The 19,563-nt window shown below is 40.9% G+C and overlaps 1 protein-coding gene across 2 annotated transcripts in view; it reads right to left on the reverse strand.

Annotated features, from left to right (window-relative positions):
- LOC145097865 (respiratory burst oxidase homolog protein C-like) overlaps positions 1-19,563 on the reverse strand; it is a 30,320-nt gene that overhangs the window by 4,542 nt on the left and 6,215 nt on the right. The window lies entirely within an intron of this gene.

The following is a 19,563-nucleotide window of genomic DNA, read 5'->3' on the forward strand; positions in this document are numbered from 1 at the left end:
CACCATTAGATATCTTAGCAGCGAATGATCGGAAGGAACACACCTGGGGTGTTGTTCTTGCTGTTTCCGGTGGAAGTCACCACCTTCTTCGCCTCTTCTTCTGCTCCGCCACCATCTTTTCTTCTCATTTTCTGATCGGGCAAGGTAGCCAAGCACTACTGTTCGAGTTGTGGCCGCCGCCTAGTCAAGTTCATGCCATCAGAAGTTGTTGGTAACCGGAGGACTGTGGAGCAAGCCATGTCCGTCGTGTGTGGGTCGTTAGCCACCGAAGAGTAAACTGGAACGATCATCAGACCCATATCACTGTCGACGATAATGAGGAATCGCGAACCGACAAGGGCTGCTGCTAAATGTCATGACCGTCTTCCCGTGTCGCTTCCGCCACCGTTTCACCCCCTTCAAGTTTGAAATCCAAGAGTCGGTGTGTTTTCTGTTGATTTGTGTGTGTGTGTGTTATGTGTGGTTTTGTTTGACCGGAAAATCGAGAAAAGGCCACCACTACCACCGTGAGGTGGTGGCTGCCACCATCTACCACTACCGCTCACCACAAGGGTGGCTGTGTGTGTGTGTTTATCTATTAGTGTGTGTGTTTATTTTTGGGTTAAAGCATTGTAAATTGTAATTAATGAATAGTATAATAAAGAAAACTCATAACCACCACCGTGAGGTGGTAGCTGCCGCCTCCTGCCACCACCAGTCGCTGTGTTGGGTGGCGGTGTGCTTTGTGTGTGTTAGATTTCGTTAGGGATGCTTGGAAAAAATAAACTAGAACCATAACCACCACCGTGAGGTGGAGGCTGCCGCCGTGAGCTGCCATTAACCACCACTACCCGAGGTGGTAGTGGGTGGTGCCCGACTTAAGAAATCCCTAATTGACCTAATGAAACCCTAATAGGCTTAAAGACTTCGCTTTTGGGCCTAATTGGGTTGTGAGGGGTTAGAAACCCTAATAAGGGTTTAGAAAACCCTAAATTTGGATATATGGATTATGGGTTGTCGGGACCCGCATTTTTAGATGACTGGATTATGGATTAAGCCGACCACACTACATGATTGACCTAGCAGATTGATGGACTTAATGGATTAAGTCCTTAATGGGTTAAGTAATAAACACTTAACCCTAATCGTCATTTTATATGAAACCCTAATTTCACTTGGGCCTTGAGTTGGGCCTTTCTATTAGGCTTTGGTGATTGGGCTACTGATGGGCCATCCAAGAACAAGCATATGGACTAGAATATTTGGATTGGACTTTAGGATAAGGCTCATTGGACAGGCTTGTGCTTAATTGGGAAAATTAGGCCATAGATGGGTCATAACTTGGCCTTGATGATTTTGAGATATTGGACCATTGGATTGCCAAGTATTTTGTCAAGAATAAATGGTTGGGCCTTAAGGTAAGACCGTGTAAAGGTTTAGGCCCAATTTGGAAAATTGGTCCATAGTTGGGCCTTGGTTCATTGTTAGACTTTTGGGCCTTTGGATTGGGACTTAGGCTTGAGTCAAGATAAGTTAGGGGTAAAGTAGTCTTTTACCCCAAGCATGGACTTGTGGATATTTGTTGGGGACCCAATTATTAATTGGGTGTTATTTTGATGTTGACAGATATGAGAATTTGTCATTCAACAATTAGGGTTTTGTCCGCGGGACTTCAGCAGTATGAGGTGAGTTTTCCTCCGGTAGGAACGGGTCGAAGGCACCAATGTCGGCCCGTTTATGTAAGTTAGCGTATACAGGGCTTCGGTCCGATGCTCGTGTTAGCGATGCAGATTATGTGTTTCCAGACTTCGGTCCAATGTCAGGGCGATCATGTGAAGTGCTTATGTATGCTTGATGTATTTATGATTCTTACATGTTATATGTTATGTGTTCCAGGTTTCGGTCCAATGCCGGGGCAAGCCAGATGTATGCTAGCTTATATGTTATGTGTTCCGGGCTTCGGTCCGATGTCGGGGCAAGCCCGATACATCTTAGCTTATATGTTATGTGTCATGTGTTCCGAACTATGGTCTGATGTCGAGGAAAGCTCAATGAATTTTTATATGATTATATTATGTGCTTATATTATATGATATGTTGTATGTATGCCGAGCGAGGCCTGATGCGAGACGCGGTCTAATGTTGGGGTAAGCCCGATGTCGGGTTCGTCCTGATGCAGTTGGGCGGAAAACCAAAGTGATGCTATTATTTCTTTATTTGTATGGTATATGGTAGTTTGGGGAGAGCCACTAAGCTTCCTGCTTACAATTTTCCTTTTTGGTTTCAGGTATTTCCACCAGCAAAGGGAAGAGCTAGGGATGATTGCATGGCACACACCACAACTTTTAGCCTGGGATGATTTACTTTGATGTTTTGACATGACTTTGATATATTGACAGTTGATTATAACATTTATGAGATACACGATATTTATGGTTTTTATATAATGTATGATACTCATGGTTTTTATTTATGTATTAAAACGAAATTTTCGGACTGCATTTTTAGGATGTTTCAAGTTGGTATCAGAGCCTTGGTTTGAGGGATTCGGTCACACTTTCAGGTGTGTCTGAACTGAAACTAAGGAATTAGTATAGAAATTTTCAAAAGAAAAACCATTTTATAAAAAGGACTTTGAGAAAAATAAAAGAATTTTAGAAAAAGCGAAAAAAAAAATTTAAAAAGGAGAAAAGGGTGTGGTGCATGCAATCAGCCGAGCTCAAGTAAGTACTCCCAAATTACTCATACAAGTTTATGTTATGATATATATATCAGCTTTATGAGAACTACATGCTAGATTAGGACTAAGGATCTTGGAAGGATGCCTTATGTGCCTATTATATGTGTATCAGCTTTATGATAGCTGCATGCTAGATCAAGACTAAGGATCTAGGAAGGATTCCTTATGTGTCTATTATATGTATCTCAGCTTTATGAACCACATGCTAGTACAGATTAGTCAGTGATGGCCTGAATGAGATATGCTTGATTATGTTACTCAATGCTCGAATGCTACCTGATTTGTGCTTATAGGAGTCCTACTTATATTTTACTAACTAGTAAACGAATATGTTAAGTTACATATTTTGAGGATTAAATAATTTCAGAAGGTTAGGTCTAGCTCTATCTCACAGCTTTTGTTTGAGTCTAACCGTTGTAGGGTAGGATCTCTCATTCAAAGAATTATCCAGTCTTAGTGATACGTAATGGTATTCGCAAGCTAGTTAGGGGGTATAGCAGGGACTTCTTATGCAACTGATGGCGGAGAGTGATGGTTACCCTAGGGTAAGCCTTGGATTAGAGTAGTGCATGAAGTATTAGTAGTAGAAGGAATTAGTGGATTCAAGTCAATTCTTGAAGAAAGTATGGATAGATGTGGAAGGTAATATGGGCTCGTACTACTAAAAGCAGAAGATCCGTACTCGAATCAAGGAAGGCTGAGATGAATCCAGGAAACTTGTAGTATATGTGATGCCTCGAGATATGATTGGTATTCTGATATCCTTATAGTATACTTGAGTATGGTAATGCTACGTGGTAGATCAGATGTTAGATCTGGTGTCGGCAAGGGATCAGGCTCGGACTCTAGAGCCAGGCAGCTTGATGGTTAGATGAGGGAGTTCATTCCATCTGAGAGTACGTACAGTATCACTTACTAGACTCTTGTGATATTCGGTACGATCAAGGAGGGAATTTTAGATATTTGTGATGAGAGGATGAGGGCATTCTGCACTGAGATAGCAGCCATGATAGGGACACATACGTTGATGTTTCGGGAAATTCCGAGGCCTCTAATTGAGATTCGGAGTTTCCTGGGTCTAGCGGGTTATTATCAGAGATTTATTTGGGTCTTCTCCAAGATTGCAGTTCCTTTGACCCGACTAACCAAGGAGTCGGTGGCCTTTCGTTGGGGCCTAAGCAGCCTTCGAGACTCTTAGACAACCGTTGTGCGAGACACCAATTCTCACCCTGCCCGAGGGTATAGATGATTTCGAGGTTTATTTTGTTGCTTCGGTCACGGGCATGGTTACGGTACTGATGCAGCGTGGTCACGTGATAGCAGGCCTTAAGGAATCAGGTTGGGGATTCCAGTCAGGACATGAGTTTAGTTCGGTGTTAGGTCAAGCGCGTGTTTGACCCATTATGGAAAGTGTTGTAAAACTGCGGGATAGTCATAGCATTCACTAGCAGCCAGATAGTGTGAGAAAGTGTTGTAAGTTTGCGGGTGTAGCCGTAGCATTCAAAAGGTTGACTGATAGTGTTAGAGTGTTTTAAGTCTGGGGGTGTAGCCGTAGCATTTAGAAGGTTGGTAGATAGTTTTAGAGTGTTATAAGTCTATGGGTGTAGCCATAGCATTCACAAGGTTGGCAGATAGTGATAGAGTGTTGTAAGTCTGTGGGTGTATTTGTAGCATTCACAAGGTTGGCACATAATGCTAGAGTGTTGTAAGACTTCAGGTGTAGCCATAGCATTCACTAGGTTGGTAGATAGCATGGGAATGTCGTTAGATTGCGTAAGAAACAGTAGTACCCACCAGTTCGGGTGTAGTAGTGAGGGCGTGGCAAATCCACAGATTCGTTTATGGATTTCCCCAGAGGAATTAGAGTTGGTGTAGCCAGGGATAAGACTGTCAGAACGCCACTACAGTTATGAGATCAAGGAAGCAATGGACTGATTAAGGTCGTTTGTGATATAAGGCTACCATTGGTAAGGTAGCAATCACTTTTAGCCTTGGATTTGGTGATATCAGGACTCGACGTATGGACCCGAGCAGTTAGATCAGAAGATCGTTAAAGCTAAAGTGGTAAGATAACTAGTGATAATTATTGACAGAAAAGGATTTCGTTCTGAAGTTGTGTGAGACGACTATGTGGGAGTCCTTTGGCTCCGCAACCGAGCCGGAACCCGATATCTTAGTTGATTAGAGTACGAATTGAGACCAGGCAGGTCTCGGTGGATTTTGGAAAGCAGCCATGTGGCAACATGTTGTTTCAGGCAGTTTCTGTGTTTGGGTAGTGTTAGTATTTGTGTTTTAGGTTGCAAGTACGGACGGAATAACTGGTTGATTGGGAAGTGACAAGTCACTCACAATGGGATTAGCTGATCCTAGGCCAAGTATAAGTGATCTGCAAGGATAATTACGTATGTGGTTCTGTTTTCTAGTGGGAACATCGTGTTATCAAAAGTTGACTAGTCAGTTGAGAAACAAGTGGACTGGATTTAGCGATAATGATTCAGTATGGGCAGTCTTTCAGGGAGTCATACCTTCTTGAGACTACAGATTTTAGACTGGATGGATGTGATCATGTTGCAAGGAATTCGTTTATCATCACGTTTTAGAACCCTACGAGGATTGGTTACAGTTACCCGAGATTGTAGCCATGTTACTTGAGTAGTCTAGCATGTAAGGAATGGTAAGGAATGATTTCGAGGACGAAATCTAATTTAAGTGGGTGAGAGTTGTAACACCCCGTTTATTTAATAAATAAATAAACAAACTAATGATTGAATAGTAATTATATAGCAAGGTGTTTGTTCTGAGGAGTTAACTGGCATAATTTAGAACTTTGGGGTTAAAAGTGTAAGTTCTGGATTGGTTATGTAAAAATTTATGAAGGCAGGGATTACTTGGTAAATTATTGGGACTTAATTTGAAGATATTTGGAGGCTAAGAGGCTGAATGGTAACATATGGACTTCATTTGAGAATAATTTGTAGAGGAGGGGTTGTTTGGTAACTGTTTGACTTATTATGAAAAAAACTTATAAGAGCAGGGGTATAATGGGTAAATATGGGAGCTGTTTCAAAATTATTTCTGGAGGGAGGGACTATTGTTGTCATTATGGCAAAACATTTAGAATAGAGGCGGTTATATAATCCTCCTGACACCCTAACACTAGGAACCATATACCGGCCGCCACCCTCCTCCTCCAGCCGCCGCCATCTCTTCCATAATTACCTTGCACCACCGAGCTCCACCATCACTGTGCCATTCTGTTGAAGAGAAAAGCCACCATTAGATTTCTTAGCAGCGAATGATCGGAAGGAACACACCCCGGGTGTTGTTCTTGCTGTTTTCGGTGGAATTTGACACCTTCTTCGCCTCTTGTTTTGTTCCGCCACCATCTTTTCTTCTCATTTTCTGATCGGGCAAGGTAGCCAAGCACTACCGTTCCAGCTGTGGCAGTGGCCAAGTCAAGTTCGTGCCGTTGGAAGTTGTGGGTAACCCGAGCATTATGGAGCAAGCCATGTCCGTCGTGTGTGGGTTGTGAGCCACCGAAGAGTAAACTGTAATGATGACCAACCCCGTTTCATTGTCGGCGATGGTGAGGAGTCACGAACCGACGAGGGCTGCTACCAAACGTCATGACCGCCTTCCCGTGTCGTTGCTGCCACCATTTTCCCCTTCAAGATTGAAATCCAAGAGTGGGAGTGCTTTCTGTTGATTGGTATGTGTGTTGTGTCTGGTTTTGCTTAACCGGAAAATCGAGAAAAGGCCACCACCACCAGCATAAGGTGGTGGCTACCACCATCTACCACCGTCAGCCTCCATAAGGGTGGGTGTGTGTGTGTGTTTATCTATTAGTTTGTGTATTTATTTTTGGGTTAAAGCGTTGTAACTTGTGATTAGTGAACAATATAAAAAAGAAAACTCATAACCACCACCATGAGGTGGTGGCTGCCGCCACCAGCCGCCGTGTTGGGTGGCGTTGTGCTTTGTGTGTGGTAGATTTCGTTTGGGATGCATGGAGAAAAATGAACTACAACCATAACCACTACCATGAGGTGGTGGCCGCCGCCGTGAGCCGTCATTCACCACCACTACCCGAGGTGGTAGTGGGTGGTGCCCAACTTAGGAAAACCCTAATTGACCTAATAAAACCCTAATGGGCTTAAAGACTTAGCTTTTGGGCCTAATTGGGTTGTGAGGGGTTAGAAACCCTAATTTTTGATATATAGATTATGGCTTCTCGGGACCCGCATTTTTAGATGACCGAATTGAGATTATGGATTAAGCCGACCACACTACATGATTGACCTGATAGATTGATGGACTTAATGGATTAAGTCCTTAAAAGGTTAAGTAAGAAACATTTAACCCTAATCTTCATTTTTATATGAAAACCCTAATTTCAAGTGGGATAAAAGTTGGGACTTTCTATTGGGCTTTGATGATCGGGCTACTGATAGGCCATCCAAGAACAAGCATATGGACTAGAGTATTTGGATTAGGCTTTAGGATAAGCCCCATTTGACAAGCTTGGTCCCAATGGGTAAATTGGGCCATAGATGGGCCATAACTGGACCTTGATGATTTTGAGATATTGGACCATTGGATTGCCAAGTGTTTGGACCAGAATAAATGGTTGGGCCTTAGGGTAAGACCATGTAAAGGTTTGGTCCAAATTTGGAAAATTGGACCATAGTTGGGCCTTGGTTCATTATTAGACTTTTGGACCTTCGGATTAGGCATTAGGCTAGAGTCAAGCTAAGTTAGGGGTAAAGTAGTCTTTTACCCCAAGCATGGACTTATGGATATGTGTTAAGGACCTAATTATTAATTGGGTGTTATTTTGATATTGGCAGATTCAGGAATCTGTCATCCAACAACTAGGGTTTTGTCCGCGGGACTTCAGCAGTATGAGAGTTTCGTTTTTGTTACTTCTTTTCATAGTTTATTTTTAGTAAAAACCATCTCATTTTGGTTAATCTCCATGCATAATTTATCTTTTTGTTATTTTTCTCCTTTACCGGGTGCTTTCCAGTATTTTGAGCTTATTTGTAGGATTTATCGAAGACTATTTGTTATTGGATGTATGGAAGGAGTGCGGGACTATTAGAGGCTTGCAATTTGTTCATTGACTTGAAGTGGCTTGGTGTCAATATAAGCAAGAAGCGCGTTAGACTTAAATTTCGAGCGAGACGACAAGGATTTGAGCTGTGGGAGATTAAAGGAGTATTGGATCATCTTTGAAGGATTTGTAAGGCATAATTAGGCTCTTAAGAGTTGTGCATGTGGGCTGAAGGATGAATGAGAAGATTGGGCTGGATTATATATTAAATGGGCCAAGGCATACAATTAGCGAGACCCACGCGATCTGCGTGGATCCACAAACAATCTATGTGGATCGTGATGTGGTGAATCCGGGTTTTTGACTTTTTGACTATATTTTGGGAAGGTTGGTGGAATGCTTTTGGGGGACTTTTGGATCCAAATTTTTACACTTATTTACTGTTTTTTTAGGAAGAATAGGGGAATATACATGGAGGAACAAACACTTTTGCTCTCTAGAAGATTTAGAGATTTAGAAGCTTGGAGCAATTTTTCTTCCAACTTGCATTTTGAACAATGTTTGGTATCCCTAATCAACTTTGCATTTCTTTCATTTTGGCCATGCTTAGCTAGACTCATATTCGGTTGACTTGATGCAATTGCTTGAATGTTTTGGTTGTTTTTAAGAACTCCATGATCTTGTGTTGAAAATCTATTATTATATTTTCTATGAAAACTTCCTTAATGTTTATATATCTCTAGTCGTGAATATTGATATGTGAATGTTATTTTTGTTGCTTGAATACTTGGCTAAGTAATGGGTCTTCAATTTAACAAGCAACAATTAGTTTAAATGTTTTTTTTCATTTCTTTTAGACTAATAAAATATTTTCTCCATAGTAATAGTGAAAGAAATATATTACTCTTTGGACTTAGTGATTCTTAAAACCTAATGCTAATTGATTTTCACAAAATTACTTGCTTCATTAGTTTTGTGACTTTGATTTAGGAAATGTGTTATGAGCTTATCTAGCTATTTTAATATAAAAGAAGAGTTGAGGCAAGTTATGCTTATAAATTGCTATAGTCAGGTTAGATCTTTAACCACAAGTATTGCACCTTAGTGTTTTCATGATTATTTAACCAAATGTTCAAGTAATGATGGTCCAATGTCAACCATCTTTCTCTCATTCATTTTATATCAAACTTTACTTTTGTTTATTTGTGTTTTTAAATCCTAGCTTAATTCTAGTTTTCTTTTAAACATCTCAAAAGATCAACCCCTCCCCCCAATTTTTATTTTATTTTAGTTTTACAACTGTTTGTACAACAAGATTTCCACAGAAATAACGAATTGCGCCAATCTCTGTGCATACGATCCCTTTACCACTATACAATATTTTAGTGTGTAACATTTACGGTATTTATTTTGTTGGCCTCAACAACCATCAAAATTTGGCGCCGTTGTCGGGGATTGGTTTATTTTTAAACAATTTGTTTTTGTATACCCAGATCTCAACTTCCAGGTGCTTTGATTTATAATCTGAAAATTGAAAAAGAAGCAAGACATTTGGCGAAGGAAAAGGTAATAGAACGTGGTCAAACTTCAAATCCTCATGAGGACCCAGATGTTGAAAGCGCTTCATCAAGTGACACAGAACTCAATTCTAGTCCCGACCCTCGCCAAGAAATTCCCAAAACACCACCCCTACAACAATATCCACCCATTATTGAACCAATTGCAATGGCGGACGGAGGACAAGCTCCCGAAACAACCTTGAGGAAAATGATGGAAACCGATGTCACAAAAACTCCAACCAGTATCAATTACCCCGTTTTGGAAGGAGATTCTGAATTGAAGTCAAGTCTAGTCCATCGCCTTCAAACTTTTCATGGATTGGAGCATGAAGACCCACATAAACACTTGAAGATGCTCCACATTATTTGCACTAGTATAAAGCCACAAAGGTCAACCGATGACCAAATCAAGCTAAGGGCATTCCCCTTTTCATTAGCCGATAAAGCAAAGGATTGGCTATTCTATCTTCCCCTAGGGTCAGTCAACTCATGGACATACATGGTAAGAGCTTTTCTTGACAAGTTCTATCCCGCTTTAAGAGTCTCATGTCTTAGAAATGAGATTTGTGGAATCCGCCAAGGTCAAAATGAGACTTTTCATGATTATTGGGAGAGATTTAACAACTTGTGCTATAGTTGTCCACAACATCAAATTCCGAAACAACTCCTCATTCAAGACTTGTATGAGGGATTGTTGCCAATGGAGAGAAGATTACTTGATGCCTCGAGTGGAGGAGATGTATTTAGTAAAACTCCACAACAAACAAGACAACTCTTCAACACAATAGTCGCTAACTCCCAACACTTTGGTCCGCGCCAAGATATGAAGACGGAAACTCAACAAAAAGTCAATGAAGTGTGAACATCGAATCTAGAGTCTTAACTCAAATATTTAACATCCGTTGTTCAAAAGTTAGCCATTGGACAAACTCTACAAGTGATGGTTTGCGTGATATGCGCAACAATCGGACATCCTACGGATATGTGTCCAATTCTCCAACAAGATGCGGAACACGTGAATGCCACCGGAGAATTCCAAAATTACCACAACAAGCCATCCAGTTACCAAAATGCGTACAATTCAAGTTTGAAGCCAAATCCCAACATAAGCTACAACGCAAGACTATTGCCACAAAATGCAGTGGTTAGACCCTCCTACTCACTACAACAACCTCACTACCAACATCCACAATCAACCTATCAACCCAAACTGCACCCTCCACATCATCACCAACAACCTCCTCAATCCCAACCATGTAGCTACGGAATGTCTCTTGAAGACGTTGTCGAATCCTTAGCCACTAGCACCCAATAATTCCAAAAAGAAACAAGGACTAGTATCTCCAACCTTGAAGCACAAATGGGAGATATAGTTACATATATTAGCAAGTTGGAGTCACGTGGCAAACTCCCTTCTTAAACCAAAAAGAACCCAATGTCAATGTGGTGACCATGAGAAGTGGCAAACAAAACGGAGAAAGTAGTTCAAAGAAGAAGTCAAGGGAAGAAGAGGAAGAAATATAGATCATTCCCATTGAGGATCCTATAGCCAAGAATGATACACAAGCCGGAGTTCCAAAGAAGACCATTCCCTAGTGACATCAATAGCCACTCAACTGCGATTCCCCTCCCAATTTGCAGCTTCAAAGAATAATATGGAGGAGAAAGAGATTTTGGACACCTTCTGAAAGGTGGAAGTAAACATCCCTTTACTTGATGCAATCAAACAAATTCCTAGATATGCAAAATTCATGAAGTAACTTTGTACCAACAAGAGGAAATTGAAGGGAAATGAGAAAATCTCAATAATGAAAAGGCATCTGCAGTTTTACAAAGGAAACATCCACCCAAGTGCAAAGATTCGGGAATGTCTATGGTTCCTTGAAAAATTAGAGATGTCACCTTTAGTAGTGTCATGCTTGATCTTGGTGCTTCTATCAATTTCATTCCCTTTTCAGTGTATGAATCATTGAATGTTGGTCCTTTAAGTGAAACCGTTGTCATAATCTCTCTTGCGGATAAATCAAGTGTCTTTTCTAGAGGTGTTTTGGAAGATGTTTTGGTGCAAGTGAACCAATTGGTCTTCTCGGCGGATTTCTATTTGATTGATCAAGAAGAAAAAGTGTCCTCCAAGTCGGCTCTAACTTTACTTGGGAGACCATTTTTGAAAACGGCTAGAAAAAAGATTGATGTGTATGCGGGAAGCTTAACGATGGATTTTGATTGGGAAACGACAAGTTTTAATATCTACGATGCTCTAAGATATGCTAGTGATGTTTCATCCTCGTATTTTGTTGATGTTGTCAAACCATTAACCCAAGAATTGTTTGATTTGTCTAATAGTGACATGTTGGAGATGATTTTGAGCAACGGATTTGATTCTGGAAATTTAGCCAAGAAGTTGAAGCTCTACTCATTAGACCTGGAAGTTGAAAGATTGGTTAACAATTTAGAGCTCAAGAAAACCACTCAGTTCAGTGTGAAGCGAATTGAATTACCTCAAACTCACACAAGATTGTCACCCTCCTTGTTCAACCACCGGAACTAGAATTGAAAGTCCTACTTCAACACTTGAAGTATGCATACTTGGGAAAAAACGAGACTCTTCCTAACATTTCAAGTCATTTCATAGAATGTGAAGAAGAGCAACTCCTCAAGGTGTTGCAGGAACATAAATAAGCAATGGTTGGACGATTGCGGATATCAAGGGATTGAGCCCCTCCACTTGTAAGAATAAGATCTTTATGGAGTATGAATGCAATCCGAGTCGGGATGTGAAAAGAAGATTGAACCCGCCTATGATGGAGGCTGCGAAGAAAGAGATTTTGAAGCTCCTTGATGCGGGGATGATCTATCCAATCTCGGATAGCAAGTGGGTGAGCCCGGTACAAGTTATACCAAAGAAGACGGAAATCACGGTGGTCGAGAACAACAAATGTATGATGGTCCCCACCCGCATACCAAATGGGTAAAGAGTATGTATTGACTACCGCAAACTCAATGCAAGCAGAAGAAAAGATCATTTCCCATTACCTTTCATTGATCAAATGTTAGAAAGGTTGGCTAGAAAATCTTATTATTGATGTCTAGACGGGTATTCCAGTTTTCACCAAATCTCGATGGCACCGGAAGACCAAGAAAAGACAACCTTTACATGTCCATTTGGCAGTTTTGCATAACGGAGAATGTCGTTTGGATTGTGTAACACCCTGACCACTTCCAACGTTGTATGGTAAGTATTTTTTCGGAATATGTTGAAAACAAAATTAAGGTTTTTATGGATGATTTTACGGTATATGGCAACTCTTTCCAAGAATGTTTGACTAATCTCACCAAAATTTTGAAAAGAAGCATTGAAACAAATTTGGTTCTAGATTTTGAGAAATGTCATTTCATGGTGAGTCAAAGTTTTATTTTAGGTCATATTGTGTCAAAGAAAGGAATCGAGGTAGATAACGCTAAAATCGATATTACTCAAAGCTTACCTTACCCGACTTGTGTTCGGGAAGTTTGTTCTTTTTTAGCTCATGTCGGATTTTATCGAATGTTCATCAAGGATTTTTCAAAGATAATAAGACCAATGTGCCAACTCTTGCAAAAGGAGGTTTCTTCGAGTTCATTGAGGCGGGAAAAGAAGCTTTCGACAAGCTCAAGGAATTGCTTACATCCGTCCCCATCATACAAGCACCAAATTGGGATCTCCCCTTCGAGATCATGTGTGATGTAGGCAATTATGTTATTGGCGACATTTTGGGTCAAAAGAATGGAAGAGCCTCCCATGTGATCTATTATCGAGGACACTAGACTATACTCAAAGGAACTACTCTACCATGGAGAATGAGCTATTTGACATAGTGTTCGCTGTGGAGAAGTTTAGGCAATATCTACTTCGTACCAAAGTTATAGTGTATTCGGATCATGCGGCTCTCAAGTACTTAATGACAAAGAAATATGCAAAACCAAGACTCATTCGGTGTATCTTATTATTACATGAATTTGATTTGGAAACTCGGGAGAAGAGCGGATGCGAAAACCTTGTTGTCGACCACCTAAGTCTGATCACTTCAAATGAAACTCCCCTCTCGTTACGGGACGAGTTTCTGAATGAGCATCTCTTTTCACCTACTCAATATATTCCTTGGTATGACGATTTCTTTAACTTTTTGGTAAAAAAACATGGATCCTGACACATTCACACACGCTCAAAAAGCAAAATTGAAAAGTGATGCAAAATATTACGTGTAGGATGAACCTTATTTGTGGAAACATTGTCACGATCAAATCATTTGGCGACGTGTGCCTCAACAAGAACATGAATCCATTTTGCAATTTTGTAATGAATTTGCTTGTGGAGGACACTTCGGACCTAACCGAACTTTGAGAAAGGTTCTTGAGTGTGGCCTATTTTGGCCAACCATGTCACGCAATTGTTATTTGTTTTGTAAAAGTTGTGAACGGTGCCAAAGGACGGGGTACATTTCACAAAAAATTCAAACACCACAAAATCCAATCCTTGTTTGTGAAGTTTTTGACGTATGGTGGATTGATTTTATGGGCCCATTTCCCGTCTCATTTGGTAACGTTCATATTTTGCTCGCGATTGACTATGTCTCTAAATGGGTTGAGCCAAAAGCCACAAGATCGGATGATGCCAAAACGATTATTGACTTTTTCAAATCTAATGTCTTTGTGAGATTTGGTGTGCCTAGGGCGTTGATTAGTGATCGAGGGACGCTTTTCTGCAACAAGATGATGGAGGCTTTATTGAGAAAGTACGTGACCCATCGTGTCTCAACTGCCTACGACCCTCAAACAAACGGTCAAGCGGAAGTTTCAAATCGTGAAGTGAAGAGTATTCTTCAGAAAACTGTGAATCTGACAAGAAAGGATTGGAGTTTGAGGCTTGATAATGCCTTGTGGGCCTATCGGACCGCTTACGAGACCCCAATAGGAATCTCCCCATTTAGGTTGGTTTTTGGAAATCCATGTCATCTTCCCGTCGAATAGGAGCATTGTGTATTTTGGGTGGTAAAGCAATGCAATTTCAACATTGACGAGGCGGGAAAACATAGGACACTTCAACTTCAAAAGTTAGAAGAATTGAGAAATGACTCTTATGAAAAGTCAATGATTTATAAGGAGAAAACGAAGCTTTTCCATGACAAGTCCATCATCCGCAAACATTTTGATCCGGGACATAGAGTATTACTTTACCATTCGCAATTGAAATTATTTCCTGGAAAGTTAAGATCATGGTGGATTGGGCCTTTTGTTGTAATAAAAACTTTTGACCATGGGGCGGTGGAAATACAAAGTGAAGAAATGGGACAAATTTTCAAAGTCAATGGGCATCGTTTGAATCCATTATATGAAGGTTTTAATGCAAATTCCCTTGAAATCATCCATTTGGATGTCCCGAGGTGTTGAATCAAGCTGGCAGGAAGTCTCGTCAAAGAAGTTAAAGAACGACATTTTTGGAAAACATAATGTTTTCATCATTTCTAATTTCGAATAATTGTTATAGATAAATCCTTTTTGCATTTCACACTTCCTCTTCTTCCTTCTTGCAATAAAAGAGTGTTGAATTTTAAGCCCAGGTATTCATTTTGGTCAAGGGTGAATATTGGGGATTTTTCACGGGTTCACAAATGGTCCGCACGTACTCTGAGAATCGTCTTCGTGGACCCAAAACAGACCGAGTGTGGTCACCCTTGTCGACCGCGTCATTATTCAAAAGTGGGGGGTTTACAGAACATTTTTTGCAGACCACGTGTGGCCGAGGGTTTATCCGCGTGTCCTATACACGGACCGCGTGTTATCACTGGAAAAGATCGCGTGAACATTCGAAGAAGAGATTGCTTTAGCAAGATTCATGCAGACCGCATGTACTCGAAGAACCGTCTGCGTGAGTTGTTGACTTTAGTTCACCCGGGTTTTCACCACGAATTAAACAAACAAAAGCCATCAGCCGACCATTCTTCCCAATTCTTCTTCTTCTTACTCTTCTATCCTCCATTAAAACTCCCCCACCTTCAACACCAAAACTTAATTTCCCGTAAAACCGCCAATCGAAATTACATGAAACCACCGCCATTCTCTCCCATTTTTCGAGCTCTACAAAACCCACCCAAAAACCACTCCGATCTGTTACCGGAATTTCTGGCGCCATCACCACAATCCCGCCACTTTTCGGCCACCTCTCACAATTCCGACACTACCATTGTACTCCTTTTGATCAGGGCTACAAACCCCACAAAAAATATTCATCGAAGCTCGCCGGAAAATTTAGCCAGAATCTCAAGCCATTGCAGGATTTCTCGTGTTTTTGCGGTAAATTACTTCTCATGGGGAATTGAGCAAAGCTTCAAGCTTAGGCTGGAGTGTTGGAAGATTTTCAAGTCCCGAATTTTCGCGCGCAAATTTTCGACTTTCAAAAGTCGTGGTCACCAACGAGTAGATTCTTTCCTTGACTTTAATTTACCAACATGCATGCTTTAGAACAACAATTTATATGGTATTGCATCAAATGAGGCTAGGAAATATTTCTTGCTTTGATTATTGAACCCTTTTAGAAATTCATAGGGAGTTGATTTGTGATTTGCATTGAAATATTATTTGTTGGGATTGTGGTCTGTGTAGTTTTTAATTTCCTTACAGGTTGATCAGGTCCACGGAGAGAAAGTGTTCGGCTGCCGCCCGAGGCAAGGCCCCCACTAGAGCTTCAAATGCGAAACCAAACATTCCAAGGTGTCGGGACGCAAAGGCGATTGAAAACTATAGCAAATGTTTGCCTAGAAAAGTTGCCTCAACTAAATTTGTGTGCAATACCACGCTTATTTCATTAGGGGTTCTTGAGGGGGTCACTCAGTTGTTCCTTAACATCGGGTGGACAGCGAGAGAAAAAAGTTGCATTCCAACTTATGGGGAAGTGGGCGTACATTGATTTTGCAAGGATAAATGACATCTTGGGCTTACCTTCCTCAAACGCATTCGTGACTTTCTACTCCTTGCTTGCCGAGTTCAACCACGATGTCATTTATCCTTGCAAAATCAATGTACGCCTGCTCCCACATAGGTTGGAATGCAACTTTTTTTCTCTCACTGTCTAACCCGCCGTCGGCAAAGAACTCTCTAGTAGGGAGCTCGTAAGTGTGTGCCATGAGATTTAGATGGCTTTCCCACCCAATGTTATGAAACAACTGAGTGGCCCCCTTAGAAACCCCTAATGAAATGAGCGTGGGTTTGCACACAAATTTGGTTAAGGCAACTTTTATTGGCAAACTTTTGTTATAGTTTTCAATCGCCTTTACGTCCTGAAACCTTCGAATGTTTGGTTTCACATTTTGAGTTCTAGCGGGGGCCTTGCCTCAGGCGGCAGCCAAGTGCTTTCTAGCCGTGGACATGATCAACCTGTAAGGAAAATAACAACTACACGGACCACAATCCAAACAAATAAATATTTCAATGCAAATCACCAATCGACTCCATATGGATTCTAAAAGGGTTCAACAATCAAAGCAAGAAATATTTCCTAGCCTCATTTGATGCAATACCATATAAATTGTTGTTCTAAAGCATGCATGTTGGTAAATTAAAGTCAAGGAAAGAATGTACCCATTGGTGACCACGACTTTTTAAAGTCGAAAATTTGTGCGCGAAAATTCGGGATTTGAAAATCTTCTAATACTCCACCCCAAGCTTGAAGCTTTGCTCAATTCCCCATGAGAAGTAATTTAGCACAAAAACCCGAGAAATCCGGCAACGGATTGAGATTCAGGCAAAATTTTCCGGCGAGCTTTGAGGAATATTTTTAGTGGGGTTTGTAGGCTTGACCAAAAGGAGTACAATGGTGGTGTCGGAATTGTGAGAGGTGGCCAGAATTGGCCGGAAAGTGGCAAGATGGTGGTGATGGCGCCCGAAATTCCAACAACAGATCAAAGCGGTTTTTCGGTGGGGTTTGTGGAGCTCGAAAAATGAGAGATAATGGTGGTGGTTTCACGTAATTCCGACCGGCGGTTTGACGCGAAATCAAGTTTTTATGTGAAGGTGGGGGAGTTTTAATGGAGGATAGAAGAGTAAGAAGAAGAAGAAGAATGGGGAAGAAGGGTCGGCTGATGGCTTTTGTTTGTTTCATTCGTGGTCAAAACCCGGGTCAACAGAAGTCAACAACTCACGCAGACGGTTCTTCGAGTACACGCGGTCCACATGAATCTTGCTGAAACAATCCCTTCTTCGAATGTTCACATGGTCGTTTCCAGTGATAACACGTGGTCCGTGTACATGACACGTTGACAAACCCTCAACCACACACAGTTCGTGTAAAATGTACTATAAACCCCCCACTTTTGAAGAATGACGTGTTTGATAATGGTGACCACACTCGGTCCATTTTGGGTCCACGCAGACGATTCTCAGAGTACACACGGACCATTTATGAACCCGTTAAAAATCTCAAATCTTTGCCCTTGACCAAAACGAATATCGGTGCTTAAAATTCAACACTCTTTTATTGCAAGAAGGAAGAAGAAAAAATGTGAAATGAAAAAAGGATTTATCTAAAACATTTATTCGAAATTAGTAATGATGAAAACATTATTTTTCCTAAAAATGCCCTTCTTTAACATCTTTGGCGAGACGTCCTTCTAGCTTGATTCAACAGCTTGGGACATTCAAATGGATGATTTCAAGGGCATTTGCATTAACACCTTTATAGAATGGATTCAAACAATGGCCATTGACTTTGAAAAATTGTCCCGATTCTTCACTTTGCATTTCCACCGCCCCATGGTCAAAAGTTTTTATTACAACGAAAGGCCCAATCCACTGTGATCTTAGCTTCTTGGGAAATAACTTCAATCGCAAATGGTAAAGTAATACTCTATGACCCGGTTTAAAATGCTTGCGGATGATGGACTTGTCATGGAAAAGCTTCGTTTTCTCCTTATAAATCCTTGAGTTTTCATAAGAGTCATTTCTCAATTCTTCTAACTCTAGAGGTTGAAGCTTCCTATGTTTTGTTGAAATTTCATTGCTTTACCGCCCAAAATGCACGGTTCTCCAATTCGACGGGAATATGACATGGCTTTCCAAAAACCAAACAAAATGGGGACATTCCTATTGGGGTCTTGTAAGCGGTCCAATAGGCCTACAAGGCATCATCAAGCCTCAAACTCCAATCCTTTCTTTTCGGATTCACGGTTTTCTCAAGAATACTCTTCACTTCACGATTTGAAACTTCCGCTTAACCGTTCGTTTGAGGGTGGTAGGCGATTGAGACACGATGGGTAACGTTGTACTTTCTCAATAAAGTCTCCATCATCTTGTTGCAGAAATGCGTCCCACGATCACTAATCAATGCCCTAGGCACACCAAATCTAAGAAAGACATTAGATTTGAAAAAGTCAATAACCGTTTTGGAATCATCCGATCTTGTGGCTTTGTCCTCAACCCATTTAGACACATAGTCAACCGCGAGCAAAATATGAACGTTACCAAATGAGAAGGGAAATGGGCCCATAAAATCAATCCCCCATACGTCAAAAACTTTACAAACAAGTATTGGATTTTGTGGTATTTGAATTTTTTGTGAAATGTACCCCGTCCTTTGGCACCGTTCACAACTTTTACAAAACAAATAACAATCGGGTGACATGGTTGGCCAAAATAGTCCACACTCAAGAACCTTTCTCAAAGTTCGGTTAGGTCCAAAGTGTCGTCCACACGTAAATTCATGACAAAATTGCAAAATGGATTCATGTTCTTGTTGAGGCACACGTCGCCAAATTATTTAATCGGGACAATGTTTCCACAAATAAGGTTCATCCCACACGTAATATTTCGCATCACTTTTCAATTTATCTTTTTGAGCGCGTGTGAATGTGTCGGGATACCTTTTGTGGCCAAAAAGTTAACGATATTGGCATACCTAGGAATAGATTGAGTTAGGGAAATGAGATACTCATCCGGAAACTCGTCCTTCAACGGGAGGGGAGTTTCATTTAAAGTGATCTGGCTTAGGTGGTCGGCAAGAAGGTTTCTGCATCCGCTCTTGTCCTGAATTTCCAAATCAAATTCTCGCAATAATAGAATCCACCGGATAAGTCTTAGCTTTGCATCTTTCTTTGTGATCAAGTACTTGAGAGCTGCATGATCCGAATACACTATAACTTTGGTACGAAGTAGATATTGCCTAAACTTCTCCAAAGCGAACACTATGACGAATAGCTCATTCT

This window comes from Lactuca serriola, chromosome 1, assembly GCF_051521515.1.
Source record: "Lactuca serriola cultivar US96UC23 chromosome 1, Lser_US96UC23_V15, whole genome shotgun sequence".
Taxonomy (NCBI): Eukaryota; Viridiplantae; Streptophyta; class Magnoliopsida; order Asterales; family Asteraceae; genus Lactuca; species Lactuca serriola.